Source organism: Tupaia chinensis, unplaced genomic scaffold, assembly GCF_000334495.1.
Source record: "Tupaia chinensis unplaced genomic scaffold, TupChi_1.0 Scaffold000622_1, whole genome shotgun sequence".
Taxonomy (NCBI): Eukaryota; Metazoa; Chordata; class Mammalia; order Scandentia; family Tupaiidae; genus Tupaia; species Tupaia belangeri.
The window spans coordinates 8,108,177-8,124,652 of record NW_006160142.1 but is presented as its reverse complement, the minus strand read 5'-3'; the positions used below and the strand labels follow the sequence as shown (position 1 = coordinate 8,124,652).

General features: G+C 37.4%; 1 protein-coding gene across 1 annotated transcript in view; it reads right to left on the bottom strand.

The window, feature by feature from the left end:
- Positions 1-16,476, bottom strand: part of CCDC85A (coiled-coil domain containing 85A) — a 221,742-nt gene that overhangs the window by 47,254 nt on the left and 158,012 nt on the right. The gene's annotated exons all lie outside the window — the stretch shown is intronic.

Genomic DNA, 16,476 nt, shown 5'->3' with positions numbered 1-16,476 from the left:
CTGAGTGTTTTTCCCAAAACTCTATATAAAGTAAAGGTAAACTTGAGATTGATTCGTTTTCATCTCTTCACAAGTTCAAGAATGTACAAAAAGCTTAGAAGTAGCATCATACTTAGTTTCTGTTCCATGCTAAAACTCTGAAGTTTATAGTTTTATGTCAGGAAAAGGGTCATGGAGAAAGAAAAAAGCAGAGTTACATTTTAGAAAACGATCTGACAATACAGTGACTCATCTTCATTAAATGAAATGATTGTTACAATTCACTTATTTCCCAAGAACAAATATATTTCAGGAATAGTAAAATGTACATAGCAGTAGAATCCTTCCAGAGCATATTTTCATAATTAATATATTAGAACACTAGAACCTCTTCAATGTCCTTGATCTTCAGTTTCATAAACAAAAAGCACAAGGCAAGAAGGTGGAACATTTAAAAGGCAAGTGTTTGGAGTTCCTAAGAATACAAGGTTAAGATGAATGGTGATGTGAATCAATACCTTAGTCTGAAATTCATTATGTAAACTCTACTTCATTATTCTTATGTGGAAATTGCTTATGTGAACTCAATTTCATTTCTATGACCTCCAAAGCAACAGCTAACATTTTATTTTCTAAAATACATAAGAAGTGTACTTACGTGTGCATCTTAATTCACAAATACAACAATTAAGCTCATCGCCAACCAGTTACTAGTATGCCTGTTTGCAGAAAACCCCCATCGCTGACATTAATATAATGATCCACTGACTTCACACCAAGGGAGAAGATTAGCCTCAAGTATCTCATGTAAGACAGAAACACCAGGTAAAGAAGACTGAAGACATTTATTAGAGATATATACTCATATGTTAATGTAGTGAAATGTGAAAACTCTGCTTTATGGACTCTTCCAAAAAGTATACAGCATAAATGAATAGCCAAATTAATGATGTCAGGCATTTGTTTTAGATAAGGTCGACTACATGAATAAGTGATTTGCAGATTAATATATGAATGTAGCTTGCCTTATTTACAGTTTCCCAAAGCCCTCACTTTGATAAGGGCCATCCAAGTGAAAAGCTGATCTGTAATATTCTATTAGGTCGTCAGGAAAGTCAACGTATTTTTCTATGCAAAAGTGCATCATGACTTTCCTGATGACCCAATAAATAAATCATGAAAACCTACAGTTCTCTTCTCCTTTGTTCATAATGTAGACCTTACCTTTATGTCCCTACCCTGTTCTCTCACTAAGGCTGTGATATGTCGGGCAGCTAAACAGGCATCACCTAAGGTGATTCAGGTGGTATTTGAAAACGCCACAGAGTGTGTGAATGGAATGTTTTAATTCAGTAACTATCTTCAGTTGCTTTAATCTGTTTTAGAACTTTTTGCAGTTTACATATTTGATGGTTTCATTAAGTCTCCTCTTAAATCAAAAAAATATATTATGTCAGTTCTCAAAAGGGGGCAGGCAAAAACTTCTGAGTTTGAAAAACATTCTCTAACTCTCAATTTTAATGTTGAATTATAATAGATAAGTCCAAATCTTCATTGCAAAGCAGTCACTGCAAATACGGGCTGGAATGGGAAGAGATAAGAGTATTTTTAAACAGGTGAAATAATGAGAAAAAAATAGTAGTACAAAGGCAAAGGTAAGGAGGGTTTTGTGTTCATTCATTCAATGAATATGTATTGTGTTATTAATTTGTTTCAGGCACTGTTCTGGGTTGGGATGAAGAGAAGGCCACTTATCACAAGCCTTAACGAGTTTCCCAGAATACAAATTCCTTTTTAGGATAGCAAGTCCATGTTCTGTGTTCCAGAAGTCCTTATTAATTGTTCCAGATACTTGGCCTATCTTGCAATTATTACTTAACAATTATTAGATATCCAGAATGAAAAAACCTTCTATGGGATAAAACAGGGAGGATATCTAATCTGTACACATGCTATTAGTTGTTTTCTTCAATAAGAAACTGATTACAGCATTCATTTTTTCTTTTTTTTAAAGAGACTTTTGCTACAAGGTGCGTGTGTTTGCCAGAGACAGAGAGACGGAAAGTGAGAAATCACCCACCGGAGGATGGCCACACCACACTCCCTTTTCCTCCATTCTCCTCTTAGGATTTTGGGTATTCACGTACATGCACCTTGCATGAGTTGCAAGCTTCTCGGTCCAGAACTTGAACCACAGTCAGCAATGTGGGAGTCCAGCAACATAACCATTATACCAACTGCTTGTCCCAACCATCTTTAATGGAATGGAGTAGGCAAACACTTTTCTGGAATATACCAACAGATCAGAATTGACTCTCCAAGCCCTTACATGAAAACCCTTTGGGAAAAAGTACCCAATCTGCCAACTGTGACATAGGAAAAAATGAGACTTCAAGGTTTATTAATGCACCATAGGTCAGTAAGCTTAACTCGTGATACATAATCAAAACTGAAATTTAAAAAGATGCAAACTATATTTAAAATAAACCAGGATAGGATAAAGAATAAGAAATTCCACACTTAAAAAAAAGAGAAAGAAATCAAAATCCACATCCTGGTCCTGGTTCATCATTTAGAAAAATGAGAATAGGTAGATTCTTCTCATGGTGTAAGAAAGTGCCAGAACATATTTGGCCAGATGTGCTACAATCCCTTGCCTATGCTCTTTTCCTTTTCCTTCTTTCTCAAGGGTGTCAACCATGAAATAAGCTAGTATCCCATTACATGCAAGGAATAAGGAGGGCAGCTGTACATTGACCCAGGAGATGAGTCTGATAAAAACTGACATTCTTTTTACTGTAAAGTGATAAATAGAAAACTGCATTAGAATGGCAATAATTTAAATTGACCATTACATTTTATAGCAGTAGCCGACAGCTTCATAATACCAAGAATTTCAGAATGCCATTTTGGCTTTCAGAACTCTGAGAATGAAGCTTAAAAAGGGCATCCAAAAAAAAAAAAAAGTCAACTCTCCTGCTACAAATTACATGGATAATGTGTTAAAGAAGGACCTTATCTTCAAGAAACCTATAACCAGTTGACAAGAAATAAGACAAAAAAAAATCTTAAGAAATAAGAAGATACTGTAAATGTAGTGCTAAATCATGTGAAATGTCAGAATATGAGTAAAGGAAAATGATAATATTGGCTGGAGTTCTTAGGAGGGATAAACTCAAGCTTAAAATGAATAATGGGGGGGGTGATTTTTGTTTTAAGAAATGGTTCCACTATGTCGTGATCCTCCTGTCTCAACCTCTAATGCAGCAGGAAATTCGGGCGTGCTACCACACCTGGTTTAGGACCACAGAATTTTGACAGGCCAGATATATAGTAGTGGAGATGCAGAATGGACAAGGGCAAAAGCATAGAGTGATCCTGTTTCAGGGGATTAGGAAAGGAATCACATGACAGAAGAGAATGACATGCTAGCTAGCAGAAGGAACAAAGGCCAGGTCAGGTCCTATAGTCAAGATGTCAATTTGCTTTTAAACTCCCCCAAAGCTATTTTATTCTCTTTCTACTCTGGAAAAATCTATGGATACCTCAGTGTTAAGGAAGCAAGGTGAAGTAAACAACATCAATGCAAAAATTAGACATTCTCAAGATATTCTTGGGGGTAAATCTCAGGCACACTTTCAGAGTAGAAATAATTTCTCTGTGTGTCTTCCTTAAATTTATATATAAAACTTACAGCACCTCTTACAATAAAAACAAGTGCAGTACATAAGAATTCCACTAAAGAGCCATCCCCATAGTGTAGTTGTTAAGTGCTATGCAGAGGGAACCGGATCCCACATGGCCAACCACAGTTTGATTCTCAGTCCCATAGACTTGAAAAACCTACCAGGCACAGATGCATGTATGCCAAAATCCTGACAAGATGAGAAAATGGAGAAGAGGGGATTGTGATATGACACCAACCAACTGGGGGTGGGGGGGTGGGGGTATTCTCCCTCTTCCTCTGTTTCTCCTTTCCCTCCCTCCCTCCCTCCCTATCTCTGACAAGTTCACAAACATTCTGGCAATTAAAAAATAAGACAAGAATTCCATTAAACTCCACATCTCCTAAATGATTCCAACATTCTAGACTGAATGTACTTTAGAAGTTTTCTAAGCCAACCTGCTCTGACTTGTTTTGCAGATGAGAGAACAAAATCCCAGAGAAGTGAATCAGACTCTAACACTGGGAATTAGTCAAGTGTATTCAAAAGACTTTATTTCATTGCTAAAGCACCACAGTGATTCCCATTTTCATCTTCTAATCATGAGATGACGTCAAGCTTCTTACACAGATAAATACTGAGTTCTTTTTGATTCTTCCTGATTTTTAGATATCTTTGATTAATTTGTTTTTATAATAACTTTGTATTTTCCTCAGACAATATCCTTCTCTTGATTTCACTTCAATTTACCCACAATTCATTCAATCATACAAAGAAGTTTGAATTTTTCCTCTGCTAGCTTGAAAATAATCTGATCAAAATATTAAACCCTCTGTATTTGGTTTCTAAAGCAGTGTTTCTCTCCCTATGGAGATATCCATCCTTGAAATAACCCATGAATTACTCTGATTATTGTACATAAAAGGTTTGTCATTGGTAGTTGCAACTATCGAAGGTTTGTCAAACTTCTAAGTGGTTTTGATTAGATGAAATGCCATTATGTCTCCAAAATTTCAGGGCAGAAAACAAAAGCTGGTAATGCTCTGTAACACGAACTACTGCATTTATACATGTGTGCAGGAGAAAAATCATTTGGAAGACTAGGGGCCATGGATTCATATAGAAGTTATCGTTTCTGTGGCTAAGAGATGGTCTCTGCTATGGTTTGAACGTTTGTTCTCTCCAAAATACATACTGAAAGTTAATTGTCACTGCAAATGTAGAGAGGTGAGACTACTAAGGGGCAGCTAGGCCATGAGGGCTTTACCCTCATGGGCAGGATTGATGCCATTACCCAAGGCTGAGTCAGCCCCGGTTGCACTCTTGCCTTTCGCCTTCAGCCATGAGGTGATGCAGCAATAAGACTCTCACCCAATGTGGGCCCCTGGATTAACCCATGTCCAGCCTCCATAACTATGAGCCAATAAATTCTAACTTCTATTACCCAGTCTGTGGTATCCTGTTAAAACAGCAGAAAATGGACAAGGACAGTATCTCTCAGCAAAAGAGTACAATAGTCATTTGATTTCTAATTTCTAGGCAACCTATTTAATACACTCTGAGCTCAAAATACATGGCTTGTATTAGCTCCAAATTAATCCCACTATTCACAGGATTTTACATATTCCTAAGAAAATTACTTCAGAATTAAATATTTTTAAAATTATGACTGTTTTGACAAAAAGTGTTTCTCTTTCGTCCTCAGGCAAACAAAGGTCAGCCTCCTACTTGGAACTTCTATTAGCTCCATAAGTATAAGTGATTACATTTCTCACTATAACGTGATGCTTTTCTTTTAAAAAATAAAAATCATGTTCAAATCAGCACTTTCAGATTTGCCAGGATGTTAATTTAGACTGCCTTACTAGCAAGATAGGATTTTTTTAGTGGGCCTTCATTTGCCCTAAGTAAGTTAAAACTGCTATCAGTTCTTGCTCTAGTCTACTATCTATGTAGCAAATTCTACTCTTCTATACCCTTCTCTTTGTGCCAAATTGGAAGAGATATGAAATAGTTATTTCCTTCCCTTGGCCTGGAACTCTGTAAGCTGTCTCTCTGACTACACCTTCTCTTGGCCAAAAGTACTCTCCTCATTCTAATCTGCCTACTCAAATACTCCCTATTGTTCTCTTCACCAAATGAAAAATTGATAATAATTAGAATTGCCAAGATCGGAATGTATTGCTTTGTACAATAGCTGTGTTTCATGTAGTTGAAGGTATGCAGAAAAAGCTCAGTGAGTTCTTGCAATGTTTTTTTGTATACGCTGTTAGAAAGGTCCTTTTAACTCTGAAGTCAATAACCCTAAAATTTTCAGTGCTTCCCACTCCATAAATCTTTTCCAGTTTTCCTTCTTGTCAACTCATTTGCCAATAAAGCACATACAGGTTGATTATTCCATATTTAAAATGTTTTGGTCCAGAAGTCTTTCAGATTTTAGGTTTCAAAACAGTCAGATATCTGAGAACCAGCAGTTAGCGTAATGGCTATGTCGCTGGACTCTCACGTAGTCGACCGCAGTTCATGTCTCGGACCCGGTGGCTTAAAACTCACGCTGGGCGTGTGTGTGTGCATGCACAAGATCCCAGGAGGAGAATGGAGGAGAAGGGATTGCAGCGTGACCATCCCCCCCGGGGGGTGATTTCTCACTTTCTGTCTCTATGTCTCTCTCTGTCTGTCTGGTGAGTGCACGTGCCCTATAGCGAAAACCTCTCAAAAAAAAAAAAAAATAGTCAGATACCTTGGGGTTGGGACCCAAGTCTAAGCTTAGAAATTCACTTTGTTTCATATACACCTTGTTCAAATAGCTGGAAGCAGTCTTATACAATATTGTGTTGTAGCACTAGAACTATGTAGAATTTTCCATTTGTGACATCATGTCAGTGTTCAAAAAGGTTTAGATTTTGGAGCATTTGAGATTTTTAGGGATTTGGATTTGAGGATTGAAGATACGCAACCCGAATTGAGCACCTAGTGTTAATTATCTTCAATTTTTGCCCAAATATGTGACATGAAAACATTTCCCTAACTTCCACACAAAGAGTGCTGATGTTCCCTGCAGGGATTTAATGAGTTCTTCATGATTTGCTTTATTAAAATATTTCATTCTATTTCTATTTCTCTCTCTGGCTGTCTGGTGAGTGCCCGTGCCCTATAGCGAAAACCTCTCAAAAAAAAAAAAAAAATAGTCAGATACCTTGGGGTTGGGACCCAAGTCTAAGCTTAGAAATTCACTTTGTTTCATATACACCTTGTTCAAATAGCTGGAAGCAGTCTTATACAATATTGTGTTGTAGCACTAGAACTATGTAGAATTTTCCATTTGTGACATCATGTCAGTGTTCAAAAAGGTTTAGATTTTGGAGCATTTGAGATTTTTAGGGATTTGGATTTGAGGATTGAAGATACGCAACCCGAATTGAGCACCTAGTGTTAATTATCTTCAATTTTTGCCCAAATATGTGACATGAAAACATTTCCCTAACTTCCACACAAAGAGTGCTGATGTTCCCTGCAGGGATTTAATGAGTTCTTCATGATTTGCTTTATTAAAATATTTCATTCTATAGTTATTATCTAGTGCATGCCAGACACTGTTCTAGGTAGTAGGGATACAGTAGCCACTGAGAATGAAAAGATCTGAGTGTACAATGGAGCTCATGTTCCAGTGAGGAAGGCAGACAAGAAAATGTAGACAAGTAAGATTATTTTATGATGGTGATATGGACGAACAGAGTCTGAGAAGAGAGAGACGGGGAAGAGAGTTACTTTCAGGAGCATGGCCTGGGAAGATCTCCAAGGATTATAACATGCCATTAAGTCAACGATGCAAAGCTCTTGGAAAAGAGAGTCTATGTAGAAGGAAAGGCAGTGCTCAAGCCCTGGCTAGGAAGACCCCTTTTCTAGAATTCAGTCACAAAAGGGAAGTAACAGCAGTTCCAGATAAGAATTTGTCTGATTTGTCACCTTCCTCCACTGTTTAATTTTTTAAAACCTTTTGCTCTTTTTGGTTTACACTAACTAGACCTAGCTAGAGACTCTTCGACTATCATGCTTTCCTCTTAACAAACCTTTGCATTATACATCCTTCCTCTCTCCTACACTCCACCTCCCACCTGCTGGGGAATTCTGTTGACTCACTTTCCTCTTAACAAACCTTTGCATTACACATCATTCCTCTCTCATACACTCTACCTCCCACCTGCTGGGGAATTCTGTTGACTCCACTTCCAAAATATTCTGAGACTCTAACCTCACAAGAGTCTCCTAACAGTTGTCCCTGCTTTTATTTCTGCCTCCTCCTCCCCCAGGTTTATTTTTATTAACAATCTATCCAAATCCACAGTAAATGCCTAGAATAGTGGGTGACACAAAACAATTTTATAAAATAAATGAATCAACCAGTTATGTAGATGGCACCCAGAAATAAAATTATTACAGGCCTATACTTTTTTTTTATCATTCCAAGAAAGACAGGATTTGTATTTAAACAGAGCCTAATACTAATTTTGTTGTGCCATTGAAAAATAATTCTATGAAACATTATACTTTGAATGCAAATTCTGAGCAGGTTTTCAAATGATGTCACAGCAAACTATCTGTGGGTAACTTCAGTAAGAATATATAAAATTTATTTTTTACCAGACTCTCTCCCCCACAGGATTGCGGGAAGAAGGCAGGCTATGATCTGAAAGTTAAAGTGTCCCCAAAATTTATATGTTGAAACTTAATCCCAAAGGTGAAGGTATTAAGAGACAGGAACTCTGGGAGGTGATTAGTCATGGAGGTACAGGATTATTACCCTTATAAAAGAGATCTGAGGACGCTCTCTGCTCTTCCACTATGTAAGGACACACAGAAGGCACCATCTGTGAAGAATGGGCCCCCACCAGACACCACATCTGCCAGAGGCTTGGTCTTAGACTTCCCAGAACAATGATTACTATGAGCAGTAACTGCTTTTGTTTATAAATTACTCAGCCGTAAGATATTTTGTTACAGCAGACCAAAAGTACTAGGATAAGCAGGTAATTGGGGTTGGGGGGTGGGGAGAGAGCAAGAGGGAAAGATAGTTATGGGAGGAAGGTATAAAATACAGACTCATTGCACAACTAAAATCTTAGGATATAGTGTAAATGCCCTTCAGCTGGTAGTCAGCTTAAATCAATAAGATTCCCTTTGGTTACAAATGCCCACCGGAAGGAATTTAAAGTTCACCTGGACATTGTCCCCCAGCCCTTCCTGCAAGGAGTATGCTGAGGAAGCAAGAACAAGCACAGCTGTGGGGCCCGGGCAGGAGTCAGTGGGACACTGAGCGAAGTGCTCTGAGCTGTCAGAGAGCAGCCTGGGGAAGGCAGTGAGCAGTGGTCCATACCAAAACAGGTTATGTTTCTTTGTGAAGGAAAAAACATGTCATTTCAAAGGAAAAGCAAAACAGCACACTGTGCTGCCCTGTTCATCTTAATTAGAACAAAGGCTAGAAATAATCACTTTTCCAAGAATGGTTTGATGGAAAATTATGAGTACTGGGATCAGCAGAGAACATAATGGTTACATCACTGGACTCCCAGGGAATTGACTGTGGTTCAAGACCTGGACCCGGAGGCTTAAACTTCATGCTGGGCACATGTGTGTACATGCCCCAAATCCTGAGAGGAGGATAGAGGAGAAGGGGTTGTGGCATGACCATTCCCCAAGGGTGTGATTTCTTGCTTTCTTTCTCTCGGTCTCTCGTAAGCACACACATTTTTGCCGTATAGCAAAAATCTCTCAAAAAAGAAAAAAAATTATGAGTGCTATTCCTTGAGTGCCATAAGTGCTGTATTTTTTTAAACCTTCCTGCTTTTGTTTCACTTAGTATTTTCTATAAAAAAAAAAAAAGCATATAGTTAAATGGACATCTAAAACTGATGAGTTGCATATAAATCAATTTAGAGATCAGGAAAAAATAGAGACCAGCAGATAGTGTGTTGGTTACATTGCTAACTGCAATTTGAGTCCCAGACGGCAGGTGAGACTCACACCAGGTGTATGTGCATTCATGGCCAAAATCCTGAGAGGAGGATGAAGGAGAAAGGACTGTGGGGTGGCCTTCCCCCGGCAAGTGATTTCTCACTTTCTGTCTCCATCTCGCAAGTGAGTGCACACACCCTATAGCAAACATCTTTTTAAAAATCAGGAAAAATAACCAGGGTCTATGCCTTAACTTGTAGACTAGAATATCCATAAATTTATTTCTTTCCTGTACTCAAATGAAAGTTTGTTTGTTTTGTTTTGTTTTTTAATGAGGAGATATGGTATTTTGTTGCATATTTGCTGTCACCCACCTATTTACCTGCTCCTGTGTACTGGCACTGGTTGTTTCAGCATCAGTTTCTCTCTATAAGCTGGAAGCTCTATGAGGCAAAGCCTTGCCTCATAGTTTTTTCCATTGATCTAGGACTAGTATTGTGCTGTATGCTAGAAGGTGTTCAATAACTTATTGTCAGAGGAATGAATGAATGAGTGAATGCCCTCAACATTCTGTTCCCAACTGCCCCAGCTGCTACTCAAAGGTTTGTGCTCCTAGTACAATTTGAAGTACTTACACAAAATGCAGTCAGATTTCCACTTAAAAAAAAAAAAAAAAAAAAAAAAAAAACACAATAACAAGCAATCTAAACTGAAGCTGGCTTAGAGGAACAATTTTATGTTCTAAAATTGCCTTCACTTTCATTCTTCCCGTTGAAAGCATCGACCTTGGAAAGGAGGTAGTAGGCAAGTAGCAATAAATTGGGCTAAAAAACTGGGGACTATATGGAAAATATTTCAAATTCTGAAGAGCTGTTTATCATGAGTACCATTTTAACAGCTATTACAGGTTAAAATGTGTCTTACTTTCACTGTTACATTGCTATTGTTATTGTTGTCATTTCCCAGAGAAAATAACTGCCTTTTCCTAATGCCAGAGGATAAAAATGGATGTCATTTTAATAAATGTAACTACTCCTTTAATGTATGTGGCCTCTTTGTAAGTGTATCTTGTCAGTACTGGTAATGAATGCACAAGGAAGGAAATATGTTTAAAAATCTTTTTCAAGACAGTAAACCTAAGGGGGGGGGAGTTATTTTCTCTTAGGATAAATTAGTTTGTCTTTTTATATACATTTGGATATTTTAAACATCCTATATGCAATTGTCTTTCTACTATCATGCTTTTTAAAAAACAAAAATAATTTCTATCAAATTATACAGCAAAGTATCATTAATTTGAACTCCATTAATTAAGAAATCATAAAACTTTCTTGGAGTTTGGCCTACATACACTCTTTGAACTAACTAGGAAACAATAGTTGACAAAACAAATTCATAGTGTAATAACTTAGGTATGTCCCCTCATATAAGAAGGGCAAAGTTTTCACAATGTTTTATTTAGTATTATCTGTCTGTACTGGAAGTGTTTTCAAATGAATTTAGTTAGTTTGGATAAACAAAAGTGGAAACACCACATACTGTGAAACCTTTTTGTGTCTTGGCTGTTTTGGTATATTAACAACAGGGACTTGGTATTTAGTATGCTTTAATATACATTTATTGAGCATTACGTATTAGGTACCCTTTCATGTGCTAGATACACTCCATTAAAATACAAGGAAGCAGGGCTCTTCCACTCAAGGAACACTCTAGTAGGGAAAACAGACACAAATACAAAGATATGTAAGTACACCCTGGCCTGTACACTCCCCATCACTTTAGCTTAGATTTAGATCCTCAGAGAGGATCTGTGTAACTAAGTCAGGATCTGAATGTAGTGATCTGGAGATGAGCCTCCAAAGAGCAGCAAGAACAGAATTTGAAAAATCCTCAGGACAAGAATGAGGCTGAGGCACTCAGAAAACAGAAGGTTGGAGTGGTCAAAGTAAGGAAAAGAGAGGGGAGTACAGAGGATGACAATGTCTTCTGAGAAAGAGCCAAGCCCCAGGTCATCAGTAAACCAACAAAAGCAGCTTGGTTTTGGTACTATCGGTAGCAGGAAGCCTTTGGGAAGGGGAGATGTGATGCGCCACAGTGACATCACCTGATTTATACTTTAAACAGTCATCCTGGCTGCTTTGTGGAGCAGAGAGAGAAAAGAAACAAGTGAGGAGGTAGGTGACCACTGAGGTTGGAGCTGCGGGAGATGGGCTGAAAGATGACCATGGACTGTGCATAAGACGGCAGTCAAGCCAAAAGTAGCCACCAGATTTGACATGTCTGAAGGAGGCAGAGCCAACAAAGCACATGTACAAAGGAGACTGAGGTATTGAGGGGAAAGCAGGGGCCTCAAAAATAATCACCCTATTTTGGGCATGAGCAGCTAGGGTCTGGTAATGGAAGTCATGAGAAGGAGTAGGATTGGGGTTTTAAATAAAACATTCTACCTTGCTGTATTACGCTTAACATTTATGAAGATTAGAGAAGAGATACAGAGTTTTGGTTTAAATAAGAAAGTCGACAGCACAGAGCTATGGAACAGAAGCACAGGGGTGTAGAAGAGTATGAGGAGAGATGATGGGTGGAGGAGGCAGAGCTGCATGGCAGACACCCATCCCCAAACCCCTTGCCCCAATCTTGGCCCTAAGAAAGTTGAGCAAATATCCAGCTTCTCTCATAGACTCAAACACAAATCTTGTATCTTCCACTTGGGTATTTACTAAGGTCTCTCTATCCTTCACTCTTACATCTGTTTTGATCCTAAATCTAGTCTTTCCACCTTCTTCATTTTCTCCTGCTAGTTTCTCTCTGCATACTCTTCTCATTCTTCTTGTTTTGGGACCCCTTAACGCTCCAACATTAATAAGTGAAATAGAAAGCAATGACTTCCCAAGTTCTAATGGCAGCTCTGTCCCTTCCAATTCATGACTTTGAATCAGTTTTTCAACCTTCCCATGCTGTAGTTTCCTATTCTGTTAAAGGGAATAATAAAAGAATCTTCCTTATTTTATTGAAAATTAAGTGAATTGATAATGTAAAGTCCTAAAGCAAGGTCTAGCACAGAATAGGCAGTAAGCATTCAGTAAATACTAAACTGAATAGTCAAAGTGAATGCTGGTCAACACTTAAAACTCTTCCTTTGCCTTATTCTACTCTACCCAAGAATTACTGAAAATTTCTGAGCACTCAGTCCCTTGCCTTTCTTGATTTATACCAAGAGTATGTTTATTCTACTTACTTCTTATGGATTTCCAATGGAAAGAAATGAGATATACTAGCTAGGTGAATGATGCCATGCTGAATATTATTTCTATTAAGATTATTGATACTACTAAGACATGATATGCAGATAGATTATTTATCACAGCTTTAAATTTGTCTTTTTTAATGTAGCAAATGACACTGACTTAGTGTTAAAGGCAAATACTGTAGATCTTTAGGAGTGATTATAAAGAACAGAACAGATACACAGGAAAACTAAAGTTATTTTATCACGGCATTGTCAAGTACCCAATCCCAATGGATGTCCACAGCAGAAAAGAATGTTATTAATTGAAACAGTGCTGGGCTGGAAATGGAGAGTTCAGTTTCGGTTTTCATTTAGACTTTGTGGCTGTCTAGGAATGTTAACATTACTGAGCTTTAATTTTCAACAGAATCATGGGTAATGAGGATGATCTTTCAGATTCTTTAACCCTACATTTCCTCAGTATAACTGTCAAGCACTTTACAATAGTCTTCACTAGTGATTTAACTGCTAATGGCAGCCAAGACAGAATTTCTTCCCTTTTTTTTTTTAGAGAATAATTTGATTTAACTTTATTTATTTATTTTATTTGAGCAGAGAGGAAGAGAGAGAGAAGAAGAAAGAGAGAAAGTGAGAAAGCAACCCATCAGGTCCAGGACTTGAACCATGGTAGGCCACGTGGGAGTCCAGTGCTCCTAATTAGCACGTCACCTGCCGGCCCCCAAGATAGAATTTCTAAGTATATATATATGTATGCTATGTTGCTATTCTTTCATTACTCATTGAACAGACTTTATGGAATATCTACCATGTACAAAGCAGAAAACATTCAAGATAATGTTGCAATGTTCTGAGAAAGGGAAACAAGCCTACCCATGTGAGAGATGCTGACAGTCATATTATGGCATATATTATTACATATGTTTATCTGAGGCTTGTTTGTATTTAAAACTACTATTCCTCAAGAATATCTCCTTATAGATTTCTCTCCTAAACTCTGTTAACTTTAAAATTCCTTACACTAAAGAAAGTTATGTTAAGAAAAATAAAACCCTTCAACTTTAGTCTTAGTATAAAAGAATATCATCTGATGTCATTAAGAACAAATTGAGTATAAACATTTTATTTGACAACAGTATTTTATCTAAACTTAAGTTATCAGGTTTTGGGGGTTTTTTGTAAAACTTAAATAGGAAAGTAAACCTAAACATCCTGTGAAATACACCCAACGCAGGGCAACCAGACTGTGTTCAACCTGTTCTCCATACCCTTTTATTTTATAGACACTACAAAAGTGTGGTAGGGAGAGGAAGTTCTGGCCAGGAAAATCCATGCTGACCTGGAAGCTCATTAGGCTCTTCTAGTTTTACAAGGATTCCATCATTTCGTATTCACTAAACAATTATTAGACAACAACAGACTAGTCAATTTGATCAAGCAAACAAATAGGATGATACAAATAATGGCTAGTCACTTTTATTTATCATGTATTAAGTACTTTGTTAAAAGGACACAGGCATTTTTCACATGCATTAATTCATTTCATCATTACCGTAAAACTAGGAGGCAAGTAGTAGTATTCCTATACTGCTGATGAAAGATTGAAAGCTTACAGATATTAAGTAAATCTTCAAAGTCACAAAGCTAGGTAGGTTGCAATTCTGGAACTTGACCTAAAGTCAATCCCAGCAAAGCCTGCCATCTACAGCGTCATGACAATCCTAAATGAACTGGGAACTCCATATCCCTTCAGAAAAGAACTGTTTTATTCATCTTTGTAAGCCCCAGTCTGACACCAATAAACCCCAAATAAGTGATAAAACTAAGGTACATGCTTTGTAAACACGAAAATACTACCTTTGAGTATTTTAATCATTAAAAATGTCTTACTACAGTTTCAGACTATATGAGCTATATAAAAACACAAGAAGTTGGCTTTATAAAAGAAATATAACTGGGAGTAAAGTAAAAAGAAGTACAAATAAGATCACAACAAAAATATTCCCCTTTAGACATTAAGTGTTCTTTTAAAAATAAAAAAAAAAGTCTACTGGTCCCAAATGACTCCAGTAAGGCATTCTAATTAAAAATAATAATAATTAAATGATGTTTTTATACACTTGGGAAAATTGCATTCTAATAAGATACCTCAGGGCATGCCGAGTGGAGAGAGGCTGGCCAGAGGGGTGTCTCCTGCCTGTATATCTTTAATTAATAATTAACATTATTCTATCCTGTCTCCTTAGGGAGTACACAGCTATAGGGAGCATCTTTGCTGTATAAAGAGAACTATGAGTCTATTTTTTCCCTGAGAATAGACAACATTATGCATAATTTTTAAACAATGCAAGAAGGCAGAGGGTCTGCTAACAGGATTCCCTATAAATACACCTTTCTCCCCTCTGTTAGCAGCTCAGGTTTCTGTCATTAGCACCAATGACCCAACTGGGGCTTCTGTTTGAGGCTACTGGCTCAGCAGATTTACTGAGAAAGGCTTCTTAAATCATCATGTTAGTCCCATGAATGGGAACAAGATGAATTGTTTTTAATTTGCAGTCTGTCCGTAAGAAGTACCCAGGAATATTAAGATAGAATAAAGCAACAGGCCTGTAACCCATGTAAATTTAAATACATGGTAAAATAATGAATACCTCTTACTTTTACAATTATATATATATCTTTCCATAAATGACCATTTTAATGAACTGATTTATAGGTAGATTAATCTTCTTAGTCTAAACAACAATTCACTTGAAATTTATTCTATTTGCTGTCAACACATGGGGGTGACTGAAAAGTCAATCTATCATGAAACACTGACTTCTCAAATTCTATCACACCTATCAAGCTAAGAATTTAGTTCTTAATATACACGAAGAAAACTGAATTACTTGAAAGGGATACACATAATAATTCTGAAGTTAGAGCTCCTCAATTCTGTGTTAATAAGATTCAATCGGCCTTTGTATGGAGATTTAGAAAAATACTTGCTTTGTAGATCCACCACTATGATTGCAAGTTTGATACATTTACAAGGAAGAAAAATAGCTTTAGAAGTCAGCCTCATCCTCCATTTAAACTTAGAGAAGGTTCTGGTCCAGAAGCATTGAAAAAAGGGGGCATATGGGACTTTCTCAAGCCCACAGAGTGAGGACCTTTCTGTGATTATATTCTGCTCACTGAGATCTAAACACTAAGCACCCGAATTAACTTAAACACAGAACCTCCCTGGAACCAGTTGCCCTCACAGTGGTTGGATTCAGTCCTCTATTTTTAACTTTCAGAAGGTAAATTCCATCTTGCTCTTCAATCTCTCGGTACCTGAAGTCTTAGCTCACTGCTTAGGGACGTTGCGTGTGTGTGGTATCCAGTGAATCCCCTAGTCATCTTCCAGGACACAACAGAGTCCTGCTCTTTGGACTTGGGTCTTCATCCTGACTTAGCTGCCCATATAGACGTTTTGAGGCCTAACTGAAAGTGTCATAAATCACAGGTCTCACTTGATAGAATAGTTGATATGCAATTCAATTTGTTATCAATTCCTTACATATTCAGCATCATTATAGTATCAGTTGTATCCATTATTCACTTATTGTTTTTTCTACACACTTTACTACACTTATGTGAGCATCT